Raw genomic sequence first — 19,078 nt, forward strand, 5'->3', positions numbered from 1 at the left:
TATTATCAGTGGTTTTTCAAGTTTTGAGTAAATAGGGCATAATGTAAGTGGTAGGGATGAGATAGTGAAGTTATAGATTTTGCCTAACTTAAATGAGACTGTTTCTGGAAACAATTGAAATTTATTTACAAAAAAGAAAAAAAAAAAACATGACAGACACACTGCCTGGTCTGCCTTTTGGCAGAAGGATAGTATTTTGATCTATTCTTTGTTGACTGGCATCATATACTTTTACTCATCAGCTGATTGCTGCTTACAGTACTAACTTGATCTCAAGTTTATTTTGAGAGAAGACTGTGTCTGCTGTGACAAGAACACTTGCACAAGACATTTGGGGCCAACATAATACTGTGAATTCAGTGTGAAGATTTCCTGGTGACTTCAGGTGTAGCCATCAAACACTCACTGGCATGTTGTCCTTTAGTGAGCTATTCATGTTCCTAAAGTTACACATGCACCAGAAAAACTTTGATGGCTCAGGGATTAAATTACTTTTGTTTCTTGCTTTCATCCTTTCTTTCTTCTTTTTCCCCTCTCCACCCTCCATCTGGCCTTCCAAGGAATGTATATTGACTTTTTGCCCTAGATTGTCACTGAGACAATGATAAACAGAGTTTCTGTGTGGGATTGTTTTGTAAAGGTCAGATTTTTTATATCCTTTTTCTAACTGCTGCTCTCAGGTTTTAATCATTTTGGCTAAATACTTTCAGAGATAGCATCTCAACATTTTAAGGTGCTTGAATTGTTGCATCAATTTTAGATTTTTTAAATAATTGCTATATTGAATAAAAAATGCCTACCTTTTGACTGAGTTAGTACCACATCTAAAAGACTAAAAATAGACCCATCAGTGCCTAAGGGCTTTAACTTGAGTCTTTACATGAATCCATGGATGAGTTTACTTGGAAAACATTGACTGGCACTGGAAAACAGAAGCTGGACAAAATTAACAGCAAATCCTCTCAGCAAAGTAGATCTGTTGACTGTCAGCTGCCCTAGATTTTACAGTACAAAACTGCTCAGACGGTTGCTGAGCATCAGTGGCTCAGAGAGTTGGGGAAATTAGCCTCTGGTCGTGAGCATAATTGGATTCCATTTGGAGAACTTTCAAAGTTTCAATATTTTAAATATTTGAGTGAAGGAAAAGTGGTTTGTTTTCATTGCTTTATCTGAAGGGCTGGAGGGTATTTTCGTTTTCTGGTTTTAATGCCTAATTCTCCTCAGAGTTCTTAGCATACATGCTGCTTTATAAAGGCAACTTTTTGTTGTCCTTACTGAAGCACCTACCTCCATCCACCCTTTTCCTTGCTGGAAAACCCTGTAAATGTGGCAATAAAAACTAGTACAGCAAGAGCAGTGACTCCAAATGCAGAAACAGATATCACAACATGCCAAAAGCACATGTCCTGCTTCAACAGCCCTCCTTTTTATTATAGTAAAGTTTTAGTAAGGCTTGAGAGTATCAGAAAAGTAAAGTAAAAACAGGATTATTAAAAAAGAAAAAAAAACCATAAAAAACTCCCTCTGCTTCCTCTTGAGGTTCTTTAATGTTTCCTACATGTCTGTGGAGGGCTTGTATTTGCAGCAGTAAGTTTATTTTTGTCTCAGATACAGGGCAAAAAAAAGGTTTTATTTTTTGTTTTTAACCTTCTAAAGAAAGTTAATGGGAGATCTTGCTTTCTTATGTACCCTAAACCAATACAGATGATAATTTTTATACCCTTCAATTACTATTTCATGAATAACTGTTAACGATCCAGCAATCCTATATTTGCATGGACCACTACCCATTCCCTATGCACTCCAAAAGATGTCCATCAGGACATACATGTTAATTAGGCAGAATTATGTATGCTCTTTTTCCAGAACCATCAGGGCCAGTTAGTCATAAGATATTTTATAACAAAATCACATAAGTTAAAAAGAATGTTCTCAATCATTTATGCTCAGAAAAAAAGAGGGTTTAAGTATGAAGAAAAGTTAGATTTCCTGAGATCCAGAACCAAAACGTTCTACTTAGAAGTAATACAGAATCCTGCAATTAATAATCCAGCTGAGAAGGCTCACATACATGTGAATGTGCATGTATGTGTGTGCATCTTTATCTATCTCTGCATTTCCTAGAAGCTGTTTTAGTGGAACAAACTTGGCTGTTGGAGAGAACCCCTCTGTGTTTAGTGGGGCATTGCTCAGCTACAAATGCAAATTAACACAGGTAAGAAAAATCAACGCTTCATTGGTCACAAAAGAATTCTGATTTGTTGTGACATATAGGGATAAAAGAGCTGCATCGATCTGAGCATGCATGAGGCTGTAAAATCCAGAGCACAATGTACTGCAAGGGAGAAGAAACAAAAACCACTTGTGTGCAGAATGTTCACAAGGACAAGTGACAGATCCAGAAGGAAATGTGAAGGAGAGAACTATGGAAAATGTTTAGCGCCCTGAAAAACCATTTAAATGAATGTTCAGAATAATACATTTTCCCAGCTACACAATATAAACAGCAGAGGGAATTTTGAGAATTGGTTCCCAGGTATGAGGAAACTATTCCTGATTACTTTTGTATAACTCATGCTGTGTGTTTTAAATGAAGCTGTGATAGATATGCAGCCTGTGTCAGAAAGAGAGCATTTAATTACGTAAATCTGATTAAAAGCTACTGCATTGTAACAATGAAAATAACTAAAACATCTGTTAAAAATATAATGAGTAATTTTTAAGAGCTGAAGATGTCAGGGTTAATTTTATTAATTTTATTTGATTTTAAGGTCGAATTCGAAGTGCACTCCATCATTCATCTACCCTTTTTATTAAGAGTTTGAATAAAAAAAAAATCAGAGAGTGGAGGAAATATAAGGGGGAGAAATTGACATTTCTAGCAGAATCCATAAAACTGCACTTTTTTCTACTTGAAATTAATCTGCCTTGACATATAAGAGATATTAAATTTTATTTCTGGATTTAGCGCTCTATACTTCCAGTATAAAATGTTACATTCAGTATTCTCTCCAGACCTACATAAATGTATTTCTCTTTACCCATCTCCATATGTAGAACAATTGACAATGATTAGACTGACAGAGCATCACTGTTTGCTCAGCAACAGTGCCCATCCACCCCAAACCATTTCTTTGGTACTTTGTATCATCTTCCCTCCTGTGCATGTTAATATCCTTTTCTAAAAGCAGGTAAGTTCTGTGAATAGTTTTGAGTAGAGTTTCACTTCAGTTTAGTATTTTGATTTGAAATGAAAGAACGTTTCTTCAGTCAAATTTCTTTTTCTTTGGGAGAATAGGTGAAGATTCCTCCGATCAAAGTTTGTCAGGCATACTGACTTCATGATGAAGCTACTGATGTCATAGAAAAAGTTCCTGTTGACAGAAATGCACATAAGCAATTCTTTCAAAAGTCTACAGGAATCTTAACTTCTGTAGATAAAACCAAGCTTTTCCAACATTACTAGATTTAAGAGAGATGAGGTGATCTTATTTCCTTTCAATTGAGTGAAATATGCTCTTGCACATATCTCAGTGAAGATAATTTAGCAAAGATTTCATTCATATTAGTAGAAACCTAAAGAGGAATTTGTTCTATTTGTGACATTGAGCCAAATTCCTTTCTGACTGTCCTCTGGAATAATTTTTGCTGCTTTTGCATTTCATTCCCCATTCCTGATTTCTATCAGGTAGACAGCTCCTCCATTTTATTTTTTTCTTCAGACTCTTTATTACCAGCACAAAGCCATTTTCAGCAGATATTTTTTCTGATTTTTCCATCCAGAGAAGGATCTAAAGTAAACAAAAATAAATCATTGACACAGAACAAGTTGTGGAATTCACTGCAGCTGGCAAATTTAGAAAACCAATGTCTAAGATTTTAAAGTAAGAGTATCCAGGTTTCTACAGAACAGGCCCACAGTAATGTTCAATGTAACAGTTGCATTCACCATGCACTCCAAAATGTTCAACACCTCTTACCCCCAGAGGATCTGAAAATAAGGGAGCTATCTGTCTCTTAATGGCTTTTTCCTGATCATTTCCCACTTACCATTTTTAGAAACATGACAGTGGACCAGAAAGCTTTTTAGAGTAGACAAATGATTCAGTTCCTGTGTAAAGCTTTCTTTCTCCCCATAAGGCCCAAAACTGCTTGCACTGCTTTGCAGGTGTCCAGTTTAGACTGGAAGTTTTTTATGGCACAGGTAATATCTTCTTTTTAATGTCTAGCTTGTATGTAAATATGAGGGCATAGATAAATATAACACTAGATACAGTGAAAAGAACAGTTCTGGGCTCATGTAAGTGAGAAGCAGGATGCATTCTCTGACATTTTTTTGTGGTTTATATCAGTGGTTGTCTATGATAAATATTTTTGTAGTGACTTCCAATTTTTCTCAAGGTAAACTGAAATGGAAGATCCTTTTGTGTTAGTCTGAGGTGTTTTCATTATGTAGATAACTTTTCCAGGCCTAGTGGTTAATTCTGGATTGGGAAATGGTTTCTGCAGCTTAGATAATACCAAGTGGAACTTGGGTCAGTTTTTTGCCTTTAATGTATGCTTAGATGTATGTGTGTAGGTCAGTGTCTCAAAAACAGAGATGAAATAAAGAATCTTTGATCAACAGACTCAAGGACGGCAGCCTGGAAAATTCTTATTTTTAATGTGTCCTGTTGATAACAGAATGTCTTACCAGTAGAGAGCAAACACAAAATTATGAATGTAGTATGTATGTATGCATTTCAGGATGACCACTCATGGGCCTTATCTGAAGGGTTGACAGGTTAATATTGCAGAGTGACTGAACTTAGAATGGTTTCATAGTAGTCGTTGAAACTCTGAGTACAGGACTGGCTTTGGGTCCAAGTAGAGGACAGGTGGAAGACAACCTGGTAAACTGCACATTAGACAACTTATATATGAAGGATATACAGAAGGGAGACCATTTAGGAAAATTGCTGAAATTAGACTTCAGACAGGGACCCCTTAAATGTCAAGGGAAGTTTTGAACATGTGTGTTAGTATTTTGTTCAACTGTCTCAAGCTTATGATGGCAGTGTCTTACCTGCGGGACATGGAAAATGACTCCACCACCCTTGTGCTTGTAGCACAGTGACTTGCAACACGCCAAGCTGCCACTCCTTTGTAAGAGAGAAGTATCATTAAATGTGGTGAGCCAATTTATTCACAAGAGCCTGCTGGGTAATAGCAGAAACAGAACAATAGAAATGAGGCAGACCAGTGAGAGGAGGCAAACATAAATCTAAGATGCTGAATTCTAATGAGACAAGAGTGGCTTGCAGTATGAATGCTTCTCTTAAGATATTTCCTGTCTCCTTCCCCCAGTTTTTCCATTATTCTATAGGGAATCCCATTAGTGATTTAGATCAATAGCAGCCTTCCCAGGGTGTTTGTGCTCCTGCGTAACATCCTTGCCAGCAATATGGATGGCAGGATTGAGTGCACCTCTCTCTGCAAGTTTGCTGATGACACCAAGCTGTTGACATTCTGTGGAGCAGGGATGTCATCCAGAGGGTCCTCGGCAGGCTTTTGAGAGGTAGGTCTTTGCAAACCTCATGAAGTTCAGCAGGGCCAAGGAATAGGTTTCAAAGTGTTTGCAAGGTCCTTGGGTTGGGGCAATCCCAAGTACAAGTACTGGGTGGAGAACAGATTGAGAGCACCCCTAAGGAGAAGGACTTAGGGGTATTGGTCATGAGAAGCTCAAGAGGACCTGAGCTTCCAGCACCAAAAGCAGCCTGGCCAACAGAGCAAGGGACGTGAACCTTCCACAATACTCTTGTGGACCCTACTCTGTTGGCTCTGTTTCATCTCTTTGGCCCCCAAAGAACCTCTTGAAATTAGTCCAGAGGAGAGCCACAAGGATAATCAGAGGTCTGGAGCACCTCTTGTAGAAGACAGATTGAGAAAGTTTGGGATCTTCAGTCTAGAGAAGAGAAGGCTCCAGGGAGACCTTATAGCAGCTTCCAGTACCTGAAATGGGTCTACATGAAAGCTGGAGAGGGACTTCTTACAAGATCATGCAATGACAGGACAAGTAAATGAAGGAATAGTTCTCAAAGTGTTCACAAGCTTTGGAAAAACTGTATGTGATTTTGCATATGGCTAGAGAAATTATTGATAGGTTTTCAGGCAGTGTTATGATTCATAATTCCATTGTTGGAATGTCTAAGTTTGACTTATGCTACTTAGAATTATTTTGAAACAAGGGTGCTGTTAGGAATACCTCTTGTATGAAAGTCCTGAACAAGGATGAATTTCATCCATTCTGAATGTAGTAGGAAATCAGTTTGTGTCTTTTTTCTGCCCTCAACAATTCCTGATTTCCTGGTAACCTTAGGCTTTCTCTTTTAATCACTTCCCAGCACATAGGGGCCAAGAATATTTCCCCATCCCCATAGGCATTTTCACAGTGCAGCTGTTGATCATGTGAACATATTCATGTTTCCTTCACAGCTGACACCCTGCAAATGTCTGGCATGCCTGGAGATGGCAAAACACGTGTTCAGAGCAAAAGGAGCTTTCTTCTTATACGAATGGCATGTCAATTTTCTTGAGGGTTAGGAAATTTGAAGTGAAAATAAGAATTTCTTCAATTGCATTAAGACAATACAGTCTATCAATGAATAAAAAGTGTTTTGTGCAGGGGTATGGATCTAGGAATACAGACAACCAAAACCCAAGTGACATTTTTATTTTATTCCCTTAGAAGTAAAGGATTTCAGAGCAATAAAATTAAACAATGTTTCACAGATTTAAGATCTTTAGCTTGTCTCACCTCACTTTTTTTTTTTTTTAAGAGGTGCCTCTATAACTCTTTTGCTGTGAAGTTTAATAAATTTTTGACAGCTGTCAGACAAGGGATGTGCTGAGAATTCTGCCTATCACACTGACCAACTGTGTCACTGCTACTTTGTTTTTCCATCTGTCTGTCTTTTCCTGTTTGTCATTTTTTGTCCCACTCTATTCCTACAAGTGCCTTTTAGAGAAGTAGCATTTTTTGCAGGGTGTTTTGTACAACACCTACACAATTGCTCCTCATGCATGTCATCCACTTGTGTTTTTTCTACTTATTCAATTCCCTTTTCTAGCTAAAAAAACCCTTGCAAGGTAAAATGAGATCAACCCCCTACAAAAGCAAATATATGAAATCTCATATGAATGCAATTATAATTTTGACAAGAGTCTAAAATGTTTAAAGCAGAATCTCCGAGGCATTAACTTCTGTCAGTGCTTGCTTCTTCACTAAAGCAGAGCTCATGCCTTTATGCAAGAATTGAACAATCCAGTCAACTAATTAACTATGCCTTCTGTCATTTTTTTGAACCCTTTCATTTGAGAGTGCATGAATGTTTCCCTCAGTAACCTGGTGAACCTTATATAAGACAGTGCACTGTCATTTGAGCTAATCTAACCATATTATTTTCTCTGTTTAAGGAAATAGGCTACAAGGACACATTTATTGCATATAAAATTATTCAGGTCTTTTGTCTTCAGCGAAGCTCATTTTAACAAAAATCTGATAAAGGAATAAATGTGTAATGATGAGTAAAATAATGCGTACTGGATAGAGATGACATATCTAATTCTAATGTTAATGGACTTAGTACCAGCAGACAGACAGCTATGCTTCTGTATTCTGCATTGCATAAATCACCTGACAGAATTTGTTAGGCTTATACGCCAGCAAAGCAGACATCTGTGTTCAAAGTTAAACCTTAGAACACCTATCTGCTCCCACAATCTCATTTTCATTTGGTAATACATGATCCACAACCACCACCGAACCAGTGATCTTTTTCTGGTTTTTCAACAGGAAGGATCCAGTCTATCCTTGGCTTTCTGCTTCCTCGCTGCTTTGCACATCCTTTTTGGTACTGCTCACGCCAGTCCTCTCTGGCTGCTCCAGGCAGTGAGATAACTGCTTTGAAATTGCACCTTCTGCCTCCTCAAATTGTGAAGATGTGCCATCTCCTACTGCTGCTCTGAGGACATATTCTTATCCTGTTCTAATGAGGCCATTAATAATGAAATGAGCCTTAATATCTGGGAACAGTATTTTCTAGAGTCATATAAAGGACATAAGTACATGGACAAATGGATTGCCTCTACAGTGGATGTCTTGTCCTCAGTGGCATTGTCTTGGAAATAGTTCTTGATATTTCAAGCAATATTTCCCCATTTTGTAGATATATTCTATTTTTCAGACACATCCAAGCTTCAGAATGGCTGGTTTCTAACAATTGTGGTATGCTGTAGGACCCTAGAGATACAGAGAAATTGATTTTCACCATTTATTAAAGGTGGTATTTTACTTAAATATTTTTTAAAAACCCAAACCAAACTCACAGTCAAAGAACCCAATCCCTACCACTCCCAGCTCCCACCAACTTTCAGTATTAGAACCAAAGAGAGTTCTCTTAAACTATGGGGGAAATTACATTTGATTCTTGCAGGTTGCAGTTTTAGAAAGGGAGGGAAAGGAATGGTAGAGAACTGTCAGTCTCTGAATATAAATAAAAGTCCTGAAAAGTCTCCTGGATATATATAAAAAGTCCTCTTTCATACATAAAAATTCATTGACAATAAACCAGATAAATTTTACCAAGTCAGTATGAAGCCAAAGAACAACTGCAAAGTAGCTCTGTAGAAAAGAAATAGTAATTGTTTTGTTTAATTTAGATTTATTTTTTTTAAATAACAGTATGATGGAAATATTAAAAAATATATATCTTTTACTGTAAATACTAACATGTTAGGACATCTATCTGTCGTTTGGCAGAATGTAAAATCCAAAACATATAATTTGATATTTCACTGTGAAATACATACACACATACCTTCTCATATATTTTTATAAAGAAATATATTATTCTTTTAACAAAATATATATTTATACCTTTGTAAATATATATATTTACACACATATTTAACAGATGAGACCTGGTGTTACAAAAACTCTTGTTTGTATTTCCCATCTTTTTTAAATCATGTCATTGCTTTGAGGGAAAAACTGTATACAGCTGAGAATTTGGAGGTTTGAATAAGTCAGCAATAATAAGACAGTTTAATATTGTGCATTGTTGAGCTAGAATGAAAGTAAATGTCAGCTGAATAATAAAACATAAATACAAATAAAAAATAATAATAATAAAAAAGATCAGCAAGTCCCACCCTCACACTAGTGAATAAAAATGAATGAAGCAGAGGGGACAGCACTTTCCACAATGAAATCCAGGAAGAGGTTACAGCTTCACACTACATTCTATTTCTGACAAGTCATTTAATAATATTGTGATTCAGGATCATATGCCTTCCTTTCTATACATTACCATACTATGATCTGATAAGCTTTAAAAAACAGCTCTTCTGCGTTTCTTTTTGTCCATTTCTTACTCTGTGTTCTATTTTGTATCAATGAAGATAGAACAGTTTATATAGATTTGTCAGGGAAAGGGCTGTTTTTCTTTAAGGAGACGATCAGGTTGTCCAGGATTTTTTGTGTTCACAGAAACAGGACTTCTCAGCTTGTGTCTGCATGAGATAAACTACACTGTGCATCATTGTCTTCACCTTCATGTGGGGTTGTTTCCTTCACCTCCCTCTGTCACTAGCCTCAAGGCACATATTGTCTTATATCCACATGCACTCTGTCGTGTCTCATTCTTTGAATAAAACCCATGTTTGGAAGATGGGAAGATGGGTCTGATATCTGTAAATACAAATAGAGGAGACACTCCTTATGCAGATTTTCCTCTTCCTGCATTCAAATGGTGGCTGTAGGAAGTAGCTGCCTTGATTTCTTCCATTTTATTTCTTCCACTTTTGCAAGTCTGTGTTTATAGATAGCATCTCACAGGCAATACCACGTTCAGCTCCAACTTTATGGGAGCAGATTCTATCTACTGCAGCAGGTGTAGCATGGATTCAGCAACAGGACCATGAGGCAGCTTGGATGGACTGCAGTTGGACTCCAAAATTAGTAACAGCGTAAGAGATGGAACTTTGCCTCCAAAATTTTTCAGTTTTCCCTCTGGGTCTATTGTGGTGAGAGTTTCTGCTCTTTTGAAGAATTTGAATGAATTCATCTCAGGGCATGGTGTTTTTCCTTATGGGTCCTTTGTTTGGAAAAGGCCATTAAACCTTTCTAATAAAATGAGTGCATATCAGTATTTTCACACAAATACATTTCCAGAGGAGGCGTGTTTACCATTTGAAGTACTGCTTAAGAAACCTCTTCAGTATCTATTAGCAACTGTACAGACAGATTTAGAGCCAAGAACTGAATTTTCACATTTGAACCTGGAGCCTCTTAATTAAAATGTATTTCAATATAAAAAGAATCGACAGTGACTGACACACAATGACTATGTTTTTGAAGGCTTGCTTTGCACATCACCTAAACCTGCTTTTGTCTTTGCTTGCTTTTACCTCAGAGAATGCACTATGTTCTGTAAATCCTTTATAGACTGCTCTTTGTGACAAGTTAATGTCCTTGTCCCCAGCCCAACCAAGTGGCACAAGTTGAATCCCATGCTAATGTCTGCTGAGTATCAAGACAGAGGAAATCTCAGTGCACAACCTCATCCAGTCCTAGCATCCATATATATCACATTTCTTTGTAATTTTGCTGTGAAACTTCAGGGGAGCTGCACAATATTTGGGTTATCTGTAGACTACATTAAGTGACAGAATATTACCCATTCAGAGTGTAGGGAAGAATTCTGTTACCATCTTTGCTTTGTTCTTCACTGGCAAAGTGCTTTCTTCCCATGAGATATCTATAATATTTTACTCCATTTTTTATTTAGCAGACTGTGGCCTGGTCTCTGCTGCTGAAACCTGTGACACAGTTAGCTGGTAAAGAGCAAATCGGGATGCAAAGAACAAAATTTCCTGCCTTCTGTTTTCAAGTAAGTCAGGTCACTGTCACTGCCAAAGATGTTCTCCTCTGTATTTTTTATACACACAAATACCATGCACTTATATTGGCATTTGGGAATTAAAATATGCTGTTGATTGTTTATGGCATATTACGTTAACCCTCCCTCTGAGGTCAACAGAGGTATTCACACAAGGGAGGAATCCAGGTCTGAGCCTTTGATTCCTGTAGCATTCTTCTTTTAACCAAACCAAAATATCACTCTCTGCTTAGATTATGTTCAGTTGCAGCTGAGAGATGATTGTTTGTCTTTCAGATTCCATTCACATGACTATTTTTTCATAACTGATATGGGTTAATTTATATTACATGCTCTCAGGACTGTGTCATGTGAAAAGTAATATTTAGATAGCCAAATATCTGACACAAAAAGCATATGACTATCACACACAGACGCATGCTTAAAAGTCCAAGAAATCACATCTCCCTGGTTGCTCATATCTTTCTCTTTCACTGTTTGTGTTGGTTTACTTTCAGTAAATACAACTGCAGATCTTTGGCCTGTGTCATGTGCCAAATAAGGATAAGAACTCTCAATATAGTAACTCAGTTTTCAAATGTAAATGAGGAAGATACCTAAATCTCAACAGTTTCCTTATATATCTTATCTCTCTCTCTCTCTCTCTCTCCCTCTCTCTCTATATATATATATTATATAACTTTGAACCAGATTGTGCAGGTGTATGTTCAAGGGATAAATTGTCCATACAAGAACCCATTTATGACAATTAAACAATTTGTGTGTGGAAACTAAAATAGGTTTAGGGCATGAACTTTGGGATGTACACACTTTTCCAGAGTAATTGATGGAGTGAATATTGAATACCTCACGTAAGGACATTAAAATAGAGAACTGCCAAAAACTCACTAAAGCAAAGGATTTTATGTTATTTTAAACTTAGAATATTTTGCTAAATTCTAACTATTTTATTCTCTGTACAGTCTTGCCTAAAAAAAATATTATAGAAAAACTAGATTTATTTTTTTTTTAATTACATTGAAAATGCTGGGAAAATTGTAATGACCTAGAATTTAGATTTGGAAGCATTTAACTACTCCATTTCCTTCTGAATTAACATATAATACCATCTTTAATCTTTCCTGTATTTATCACAGAAATTTTTTTGCTTGAAAGATATACTTCTGGGAATATATTAATTGTCCTGTGCCATAATATCACTTCTGAAAGGATTAAGTCTTTAAATATTAGAGTTCAGTAGGACTGTTCTTAATCTTTGCTGTAATAATAAATACTGAATGTCAGACCTTTTCAAAGATCCAAATTGGAAACGTCGTTTATCTCACTAAAATGAAGGGAAGCTCCACATGTGTACATAAGAAAGTAGGGAATTGTTATCCCAAATATAGCTTGCAAAGATAATTGGAAAGGATTAATTTACTTCATGTGGCTTTCAGGGACATAACTAGTCCACTCTGTTTCCAGGAAACAAAGAATTTGGAAGTCTTTTGCTAGTGATGAATTGTCTTCAAAGTCTACATTCTCAAGTATTTTCAGGTGTACCTGTCCTAGAAGAAGTGATTCAACCTAATACCTCAGGTTGTCCCTGTTGAAAGCTTCTTCATATTGCTTCAGACTAATATTAAATTTTTAATATTAATTTTTTTGTTACTTCATTTATAATACTAATGGAATAGAATTTTTTTTAATGTTATACATGTATGTATCTGTACATGTATAAATACAGATACACACCAAGTTTTGGAAGACTGCCAATAGAATTAGGCCACGTTATGGTTGATTCAAATGTGTTTTAGCAGGTACAGTTTGAGTCAGAGAAGCTCAGACAGAGAGGCTTTTTTCAGTCCCGTGTGGGAAGCTGGTTAATCAAGCTTCTGTACTCTTCATCTGCACCCACAGTTTTACCTGAGTTGTATTTCCCTTGCTTAGATTCCTCCTAGTTATTTAAAGCCTCTGGCTCAGCAGACTAACACTGACCTACTTGTCCTGGCCATTTACTTTCCTCTGCACAGCAGTTCCATAAAGGTACTGTGCAAGCAATTCCCTTTCCAGCATATTGCCAGCTGGAGGGAGCTGACATGAACCTTCTAGCTGTGGATATGGTGTAATATCCACATTCACCTGCAGCCATCAATTTTAAGGCGTTATCTCTGAAAAACAGAGGGGATAGAGTGGGTGTGCTGTAAGGGAATCAATGGAATATCCACTTTAACACTCTCCTGAGAGCGAAGGCATGGTCTGCAGAAATCCACTCCCACAAGTGCGCTAACACCACGGTGTTAGTGACAGCTGGACCTCCTGTGAGGTGAGATTCTGCAGTCTCTGTGGTCTGCTGTGTGTGACTCTGTTTAGTCCCCTGTCAACAAAAGAGGTTCCCTAGGAAAAAAAAAATCTCCAGGACCTAGATTTTGATATGTAGCTTCAGGCAGCAAACAGATTGCAAGAATATCCAGTGATGTGGGAACATCTACTGGTCTGGTTGGTATTGAGGTACCAGCATTCAGTTTTTGCAGAATTTTGCAGGTCAGATCTGCATTTATCCCTTCATTATCACTTCATGGGAATCTGATTGAATGTAGAGAGTAGGTTGCTTATCAGCTGATATGGTGGGACACGGAGACAGCCTCAGCTGCAGACTCAAGAAGCCACAGAATAGATGAGTTTCATATGTGATTTTGTAAAGCAGTGTAAAAAAAAAAAGGTGACAGCTACACAAGGCTATAGGGCTGTGAGAGAAAGTCTTTCTACCTTTGAAACAGATGAAACTGCAAAACATCAGTAGGTGATTTATGATGTTCTTTGGTCGGAAAAGATCATTTGAATAGTATATTAATTTATTTAATTACTTAAGTATTATTTATTAAGCGCTGTCATGTTTAGTCATTTACTCAGTTTTAGTTGTGCAGATTTCTTAATGGATTTGTGTATTGCAGAGGCCTATCTTGAGCTGAAAGCTCAAGAATTAAAAAAATGTGTCTTTTCACTCATTGAACACTGGAGGTTGTTAGGCAGCCAGTTTTGAGAAAAGACAGGTAACTTTGTTTAGAAAATCTTAGGTGGTGCACAGCCTACACTCATTCACAAAAAATTGCTTCATGGAGGATGAGAAATGCCTCAGATCCTGAGAAATCCAAATCACCAAGTGCTAGTGGTATGCCAGGCCTGTGTTTTACTGTGCCATCAGCAAGCCACACTGTCTGTTCTGTGGAGGAGTGACTGCTGCCTCTTGCTCACTGTAGGGGCTGCACCTGTTCCTTCACTCCTGTGGCCACTCCTGGTCTTCTCCTCCTGAGTGCCACTCTACAAAGCTGGACACTGAACTTCCATGTTTGCTGTCAATGCGCATGACTAAAGTGGCATTTTCATATTGGAGTGCAGTCAAGGCCCCTTAAAGCAGAGGGTTGCAAGTGTGAGAGAGAGATATGTTATTCCCTAATGGCTTATTACCATCCCATTTGCAATTCAGATCAGCTCTAAATTGACTGAAATTTTTAAACACATAGCAGGCAGTTTAAACTAATGATTGTCTGGAGGTTCACATCTGACACGAGCTACGCTTCTGCTCAAAACAAATTGCAAATAATTCCTTCTTTAGAGTCAAAATGTCACTTTTTTACACAGTGCATTGTTGCCAGATTTTGTCATTTTCGTGAAAAGAAAAGCCACACCAAACCCCACAAAAAAGCCTGCTGAACATTCTGAATTAGACATCCGTGTGGCACTGGCGTTGGTCGCCACCCCCCTTATTTACAATAATGTTTGTGTGTGCATGGATCCCTGTGGAAAATCCTTCCCCCTGCTCCAGCTCCCAACACCCCTCTGCCTGCACGGCGTGCCCGGGTGGACAGTGCTGAGCCTTGTGCTCTCCAGTGAAAAATGCCTGGTGCTGGCACAGAGCTGCAGAGATGCCTTTTCTTCAGGCCCTGAAGTAAATGGCCCTGGAGCTTAATCCTTCATTGTTTCCATTTTTCAGTACCTTGCAATGGCTGCTTAAAGCAGTACTTCAGAGTTTGAGTTTAATGCCATCAGGATTTTGAAGTCCTTAAGTTTGATGCTGATAAAAAGGGAAGCTCTTTAAAAATATCCAGTGGGGTGGAAATGGTGTGTTCAGTTTGTATTTGAAATTGAGTTTCCCTTGAAACAAATAACCCATCTGAAGGGACTTGCTGGAGAAATCTTAGTATCTTGCAACCCCATATGACTAAATGCAAATAGGGAGGTATCCACTAATTTCTAAAGAGGAAAAGTTTATCTAGAGAGAAAAATAAAATCCACTTTTCTTTGATTAAATCCTTGTGTATTTCTGCTTTGTAGAAGCTAGCCAAAGCAATAAGGTTTGGTCTCTCTTTTTTACCCACAGTATTACTGGACCAGTTATGTTTGTTGGATGTTGCTTGAATGTCTGTATTACTTAGCTGAATTGCAGCTCTTTTTGGACTCCAGAAAAAGGTTTGTTTTTCAAAAATTATGGCAACAGACCCTCTTATGTTCATCACACTTCTTGTCCAGTTGCTGTATGTTTTCATCTTGAACTGTGTATTGATATACTTTGTACAAAATTTCATTTCTCAAAAGCTTTTGCATAGCTCATGGTCATACTTAGTGTTTTCTCAGTCTCTTTCTGCATTGAGAAATATTTCTTGAACTGTTGTTAAAATGGTGGTTTGATGGAAATTTTGTCATGAGAGAAAGTATGGTGATTATCCACTAAAATTGTAATTTCAATGAAAATTTTTATTTTCTTGCTTTTTCAATCTGCACATGGGAAGAAGTACTGAAACATTGTTTGATTGGCTTGATTAAGAATATGAGGAATTGGCTTGATTTTCTCTGTGAGGAAATAAAAATTGAAATCAAATTAAAGGACTGCTAAATGTCAGCTTTTCTACTACATGGTCATTGCATGTAGGAAGTTGCATTTCATGATTTTTTGGGCTTTTTGTTTTGTTTTTTTTTTAAAGGAGATGGTAAATATAACCCTCCCACACTCCCACCCCCCCACCATTTCTTAAGCTTTTCTTAACTTTGTGATCTTTTGGGGAATATCTACCTGCTTGAAACTAGCTCTAGGAAAGAGGTGCATATGTGTTACATTTTCCTTATGCCTTCAATATGTACAGTTGAAATGTGATATATTTTGCATTTAACAAAAATGAGCAACAACAAAGAAAAATATCATCTTACAGATTATGTATATGGATTAGTATAAAATAAGTTTCTGCTTTTCAAAATAACCTCTTTCCACTATATAAATCTATTTTGTTGTAGAGTAAATTTAAATGCAGTTTGCAAAGCTGCAATTTCATTATATGTAATAGAAGTATTGCTGATTGATTTTAAGGTTATAACTCAAACAAAACTATCTTTCATCTCAGAGGCATGAAAAACCATTTTTCATCTTTTGATTTGCTGGAGGGAAGGAATGCCATCCAGAAGGACCTTGCTAGGCATGAGAAAATGATCCCATGAAAACCTCAGGAGGTTCAACAAGCCCAAGTGCAAAGTCCTGCTCCTGGGTCATGGCAATCCCCAGGGTCAATCCAGCCTGGGGGAAAAATAGAAGGACTTGAGGATGCTGGTGGTTAAAAAATTGAAATATGAGCTGACAATCTGTGCTTTTAACCCAGAAAGTCAATCGCATTCTTCATCAAAGGAAGTTTGGCCATCAGGTTGACAGAGATGATTCTGTCCACTCTACTCTGCACTTGTGAGATTCCACCTGGAGGACTGTGTTCAGGCTTTGGGTGCTCAGTACAAGTACTGTCAGAGCAGATCCAAAAGAGAGCCACAAAAATGATCTGCTGTCTGAAACACCTCTTCTATGAAGAAAGGCTGTGAGACCTGCAGCCTGAAGAACAGAAGGCTCCAGGGAGAATTTATTGCTGCCTTTCAGTATATAAATGGTGTGTCTTGTCCTGTAGTGACAAGGGACAGCAATTTGGACTGAAAGAGGGTAGATTTAAATCAAATAAAAAGAGGAATTTTTTTTAAAACAGGGTGGTGAGATGCTGAAATGTCGCTCAGAGAAGCTGTAGATGCTCCATTATCACAAGTATTCAAAGTCAGGTTGAATGAGGCAGTGAGCATCCTGATCTAGAGAATGTCCCAGTCCATTGTGGTGGGGTGGTTGACAAGATGTTCCTTCCAACCCAGATCATCTAGTGATTCTATGATTCAGTGCATGCTTTGGAGGTGCTTCTTGACCATCTCTCCAAACATGTAGTACATGTTCAAGACTGTAGCATTACCATTCTACAGCTTTGCTCTGCTCTTTGCTCCCAGTCAGATTTATGCCCTGACAAAATATATATTACCCTTAATTTAGGTCAAGACAGGATTCATAATCCCTTTGATAAAAAGGCTATACCAGTTATGGCATGGCTTGATATTAAGGAGATATGCACAGTATAAAAAATTACACAGGTAGATTTTCCCCCTCACAGCAGTAGTGTAGCTTTTTTTTTTTTTTTCCCTGAGTTATGACATGCACAGGAAGGGTTTTCTAGAGGACCAAAAACATCTTGTGAAGCAGTGCTGCTATCTAACACTGCATTAAAAGCTTTAAGACTTGTTTTGGTATTAGTCTCTGTCTTATATTCATCTAAACATTACTTTCACTTAGATGGAATCTCAAGTGAAAATAAAAATAAATGGGTATCCTAACCTTCTTGAAAACCATTTCTGATGCTTTTGCTTTGCATTTTTCATGGTGCTATACATCAAAAGCTAATCTCTCAATAAACTCAGCCTGTGCATTGCACTTTCTTCCATCACATGGCCCTTGAGAGACCATGAGAGTATTTTCTAATACCATGAGATATTTTCTAGTACAAAATGATAAAGAACAGAATCCTTTTTATGCTCTCACTTTGATGCAACAGGGACACAGAAGAACAAATTCCTTGCAAATAACACAAAAAACACTTTAAAGAAATGCTGAGCTGCTTATTGCATTAACGTTGACATGAGGACCCATGGTCTCTATTGCATGGGCCTCATAAAGATACCATGCAAATCCAATCAATTCAAGTACCTTTTGTCATATTAAGTTATAGTACATGTGCTGTAGATCCAGGATGTTGGAACATCCAAAAGATTCTGAGGCTTTAGTTAGGCTTGGATAATCATCAAAAGCTTGGAAAGTTTTTTGTGCTATATGAACTATTTTTATCCGTGAAATCAGGCTGGAAATCTCCCAAGACTGGGTCCTGGGGAAGATTATTGTTATTTCAATCATCTGGCTAAAGAAAGAGCCTATTGTCATGTGTGATTATTGGCCTAATCCTGCAAACCATGCACAATGCTTTCAAACATGAAGTCAGTAAAGGTAAGCACAATAATATCTATATATATTTCAGGAGCTATTTCTACCTTAGCAAAAGAGTGAAAACACTGGCAGACAGACAAGCTAATGTCGTGTACCACACTTTCTTACTTGTCTGAATTATAAATAAACAGAGCAGGACCTTGTTGGGAAGGGCTCCTTTATTCTTCTGCCTTAGTGTACAGTAACAGTGTCTTGGTTGATGAGTGTGGGTCTAGTAATTCTGATAATACTGTTAAATATATTTTATTCTTATTTGACACTGAAAGCTGGAGGGAGGTAGTCATCCTGATAGGGAAAAATATTCCATTATTGAATGAGAATATTTTCAGACTTAGTCATTTAGTGCATGGATCAATTCCTATTCATTGAGTGCACATGCATGTTATCTATTCAGTATTTGCAAACGCCTTTGCAAGATGTGCTATATGGTACAAATAGTATAACTTTACAGCTTGATATGCTAGAGTGAGTGCTCTTAGCATTTTTGATGACTCACACTGTCACTTGTGAATTAATAAGTGATCTGAACTCTTCAGTGTAATGAACCCTATCATTTATTGAAAAGGGAAAACTGTTCCCATAATTAGTGTGGTGATGTTTGAGAAGAAAATTCTGTTTTTGAGGGACTACTATTATTAAATATTGTCAGTAAATACTGTTCATTTTTATAGTTGGCAAAGCACTTTCTGGCAGCCAGCTTGATGGAATTTGGTGAAGAATTTGTTGTAAAAGTGTTCTTTAATAAATTTTGTCTACTATTTCATCATTGTTTAAAAAACCTAAAATATTGGGAATATTGAAAAGGTGGGAA

This window comes from Cyanistes caeruleus, chromosome 1 (genome assembly GCF_971803275.1).
Source record: "Cyanistes caeruleus chromosome 1, bCyaCae1.hap1.1, whole genome shotgun sequence".
NCBI classification, from domain to species: Eukaryota; Metazoa; Chordata; class Aves; order Passeriformes; family Paridae; genus Cyanistes; species Cyanistes caeruleus.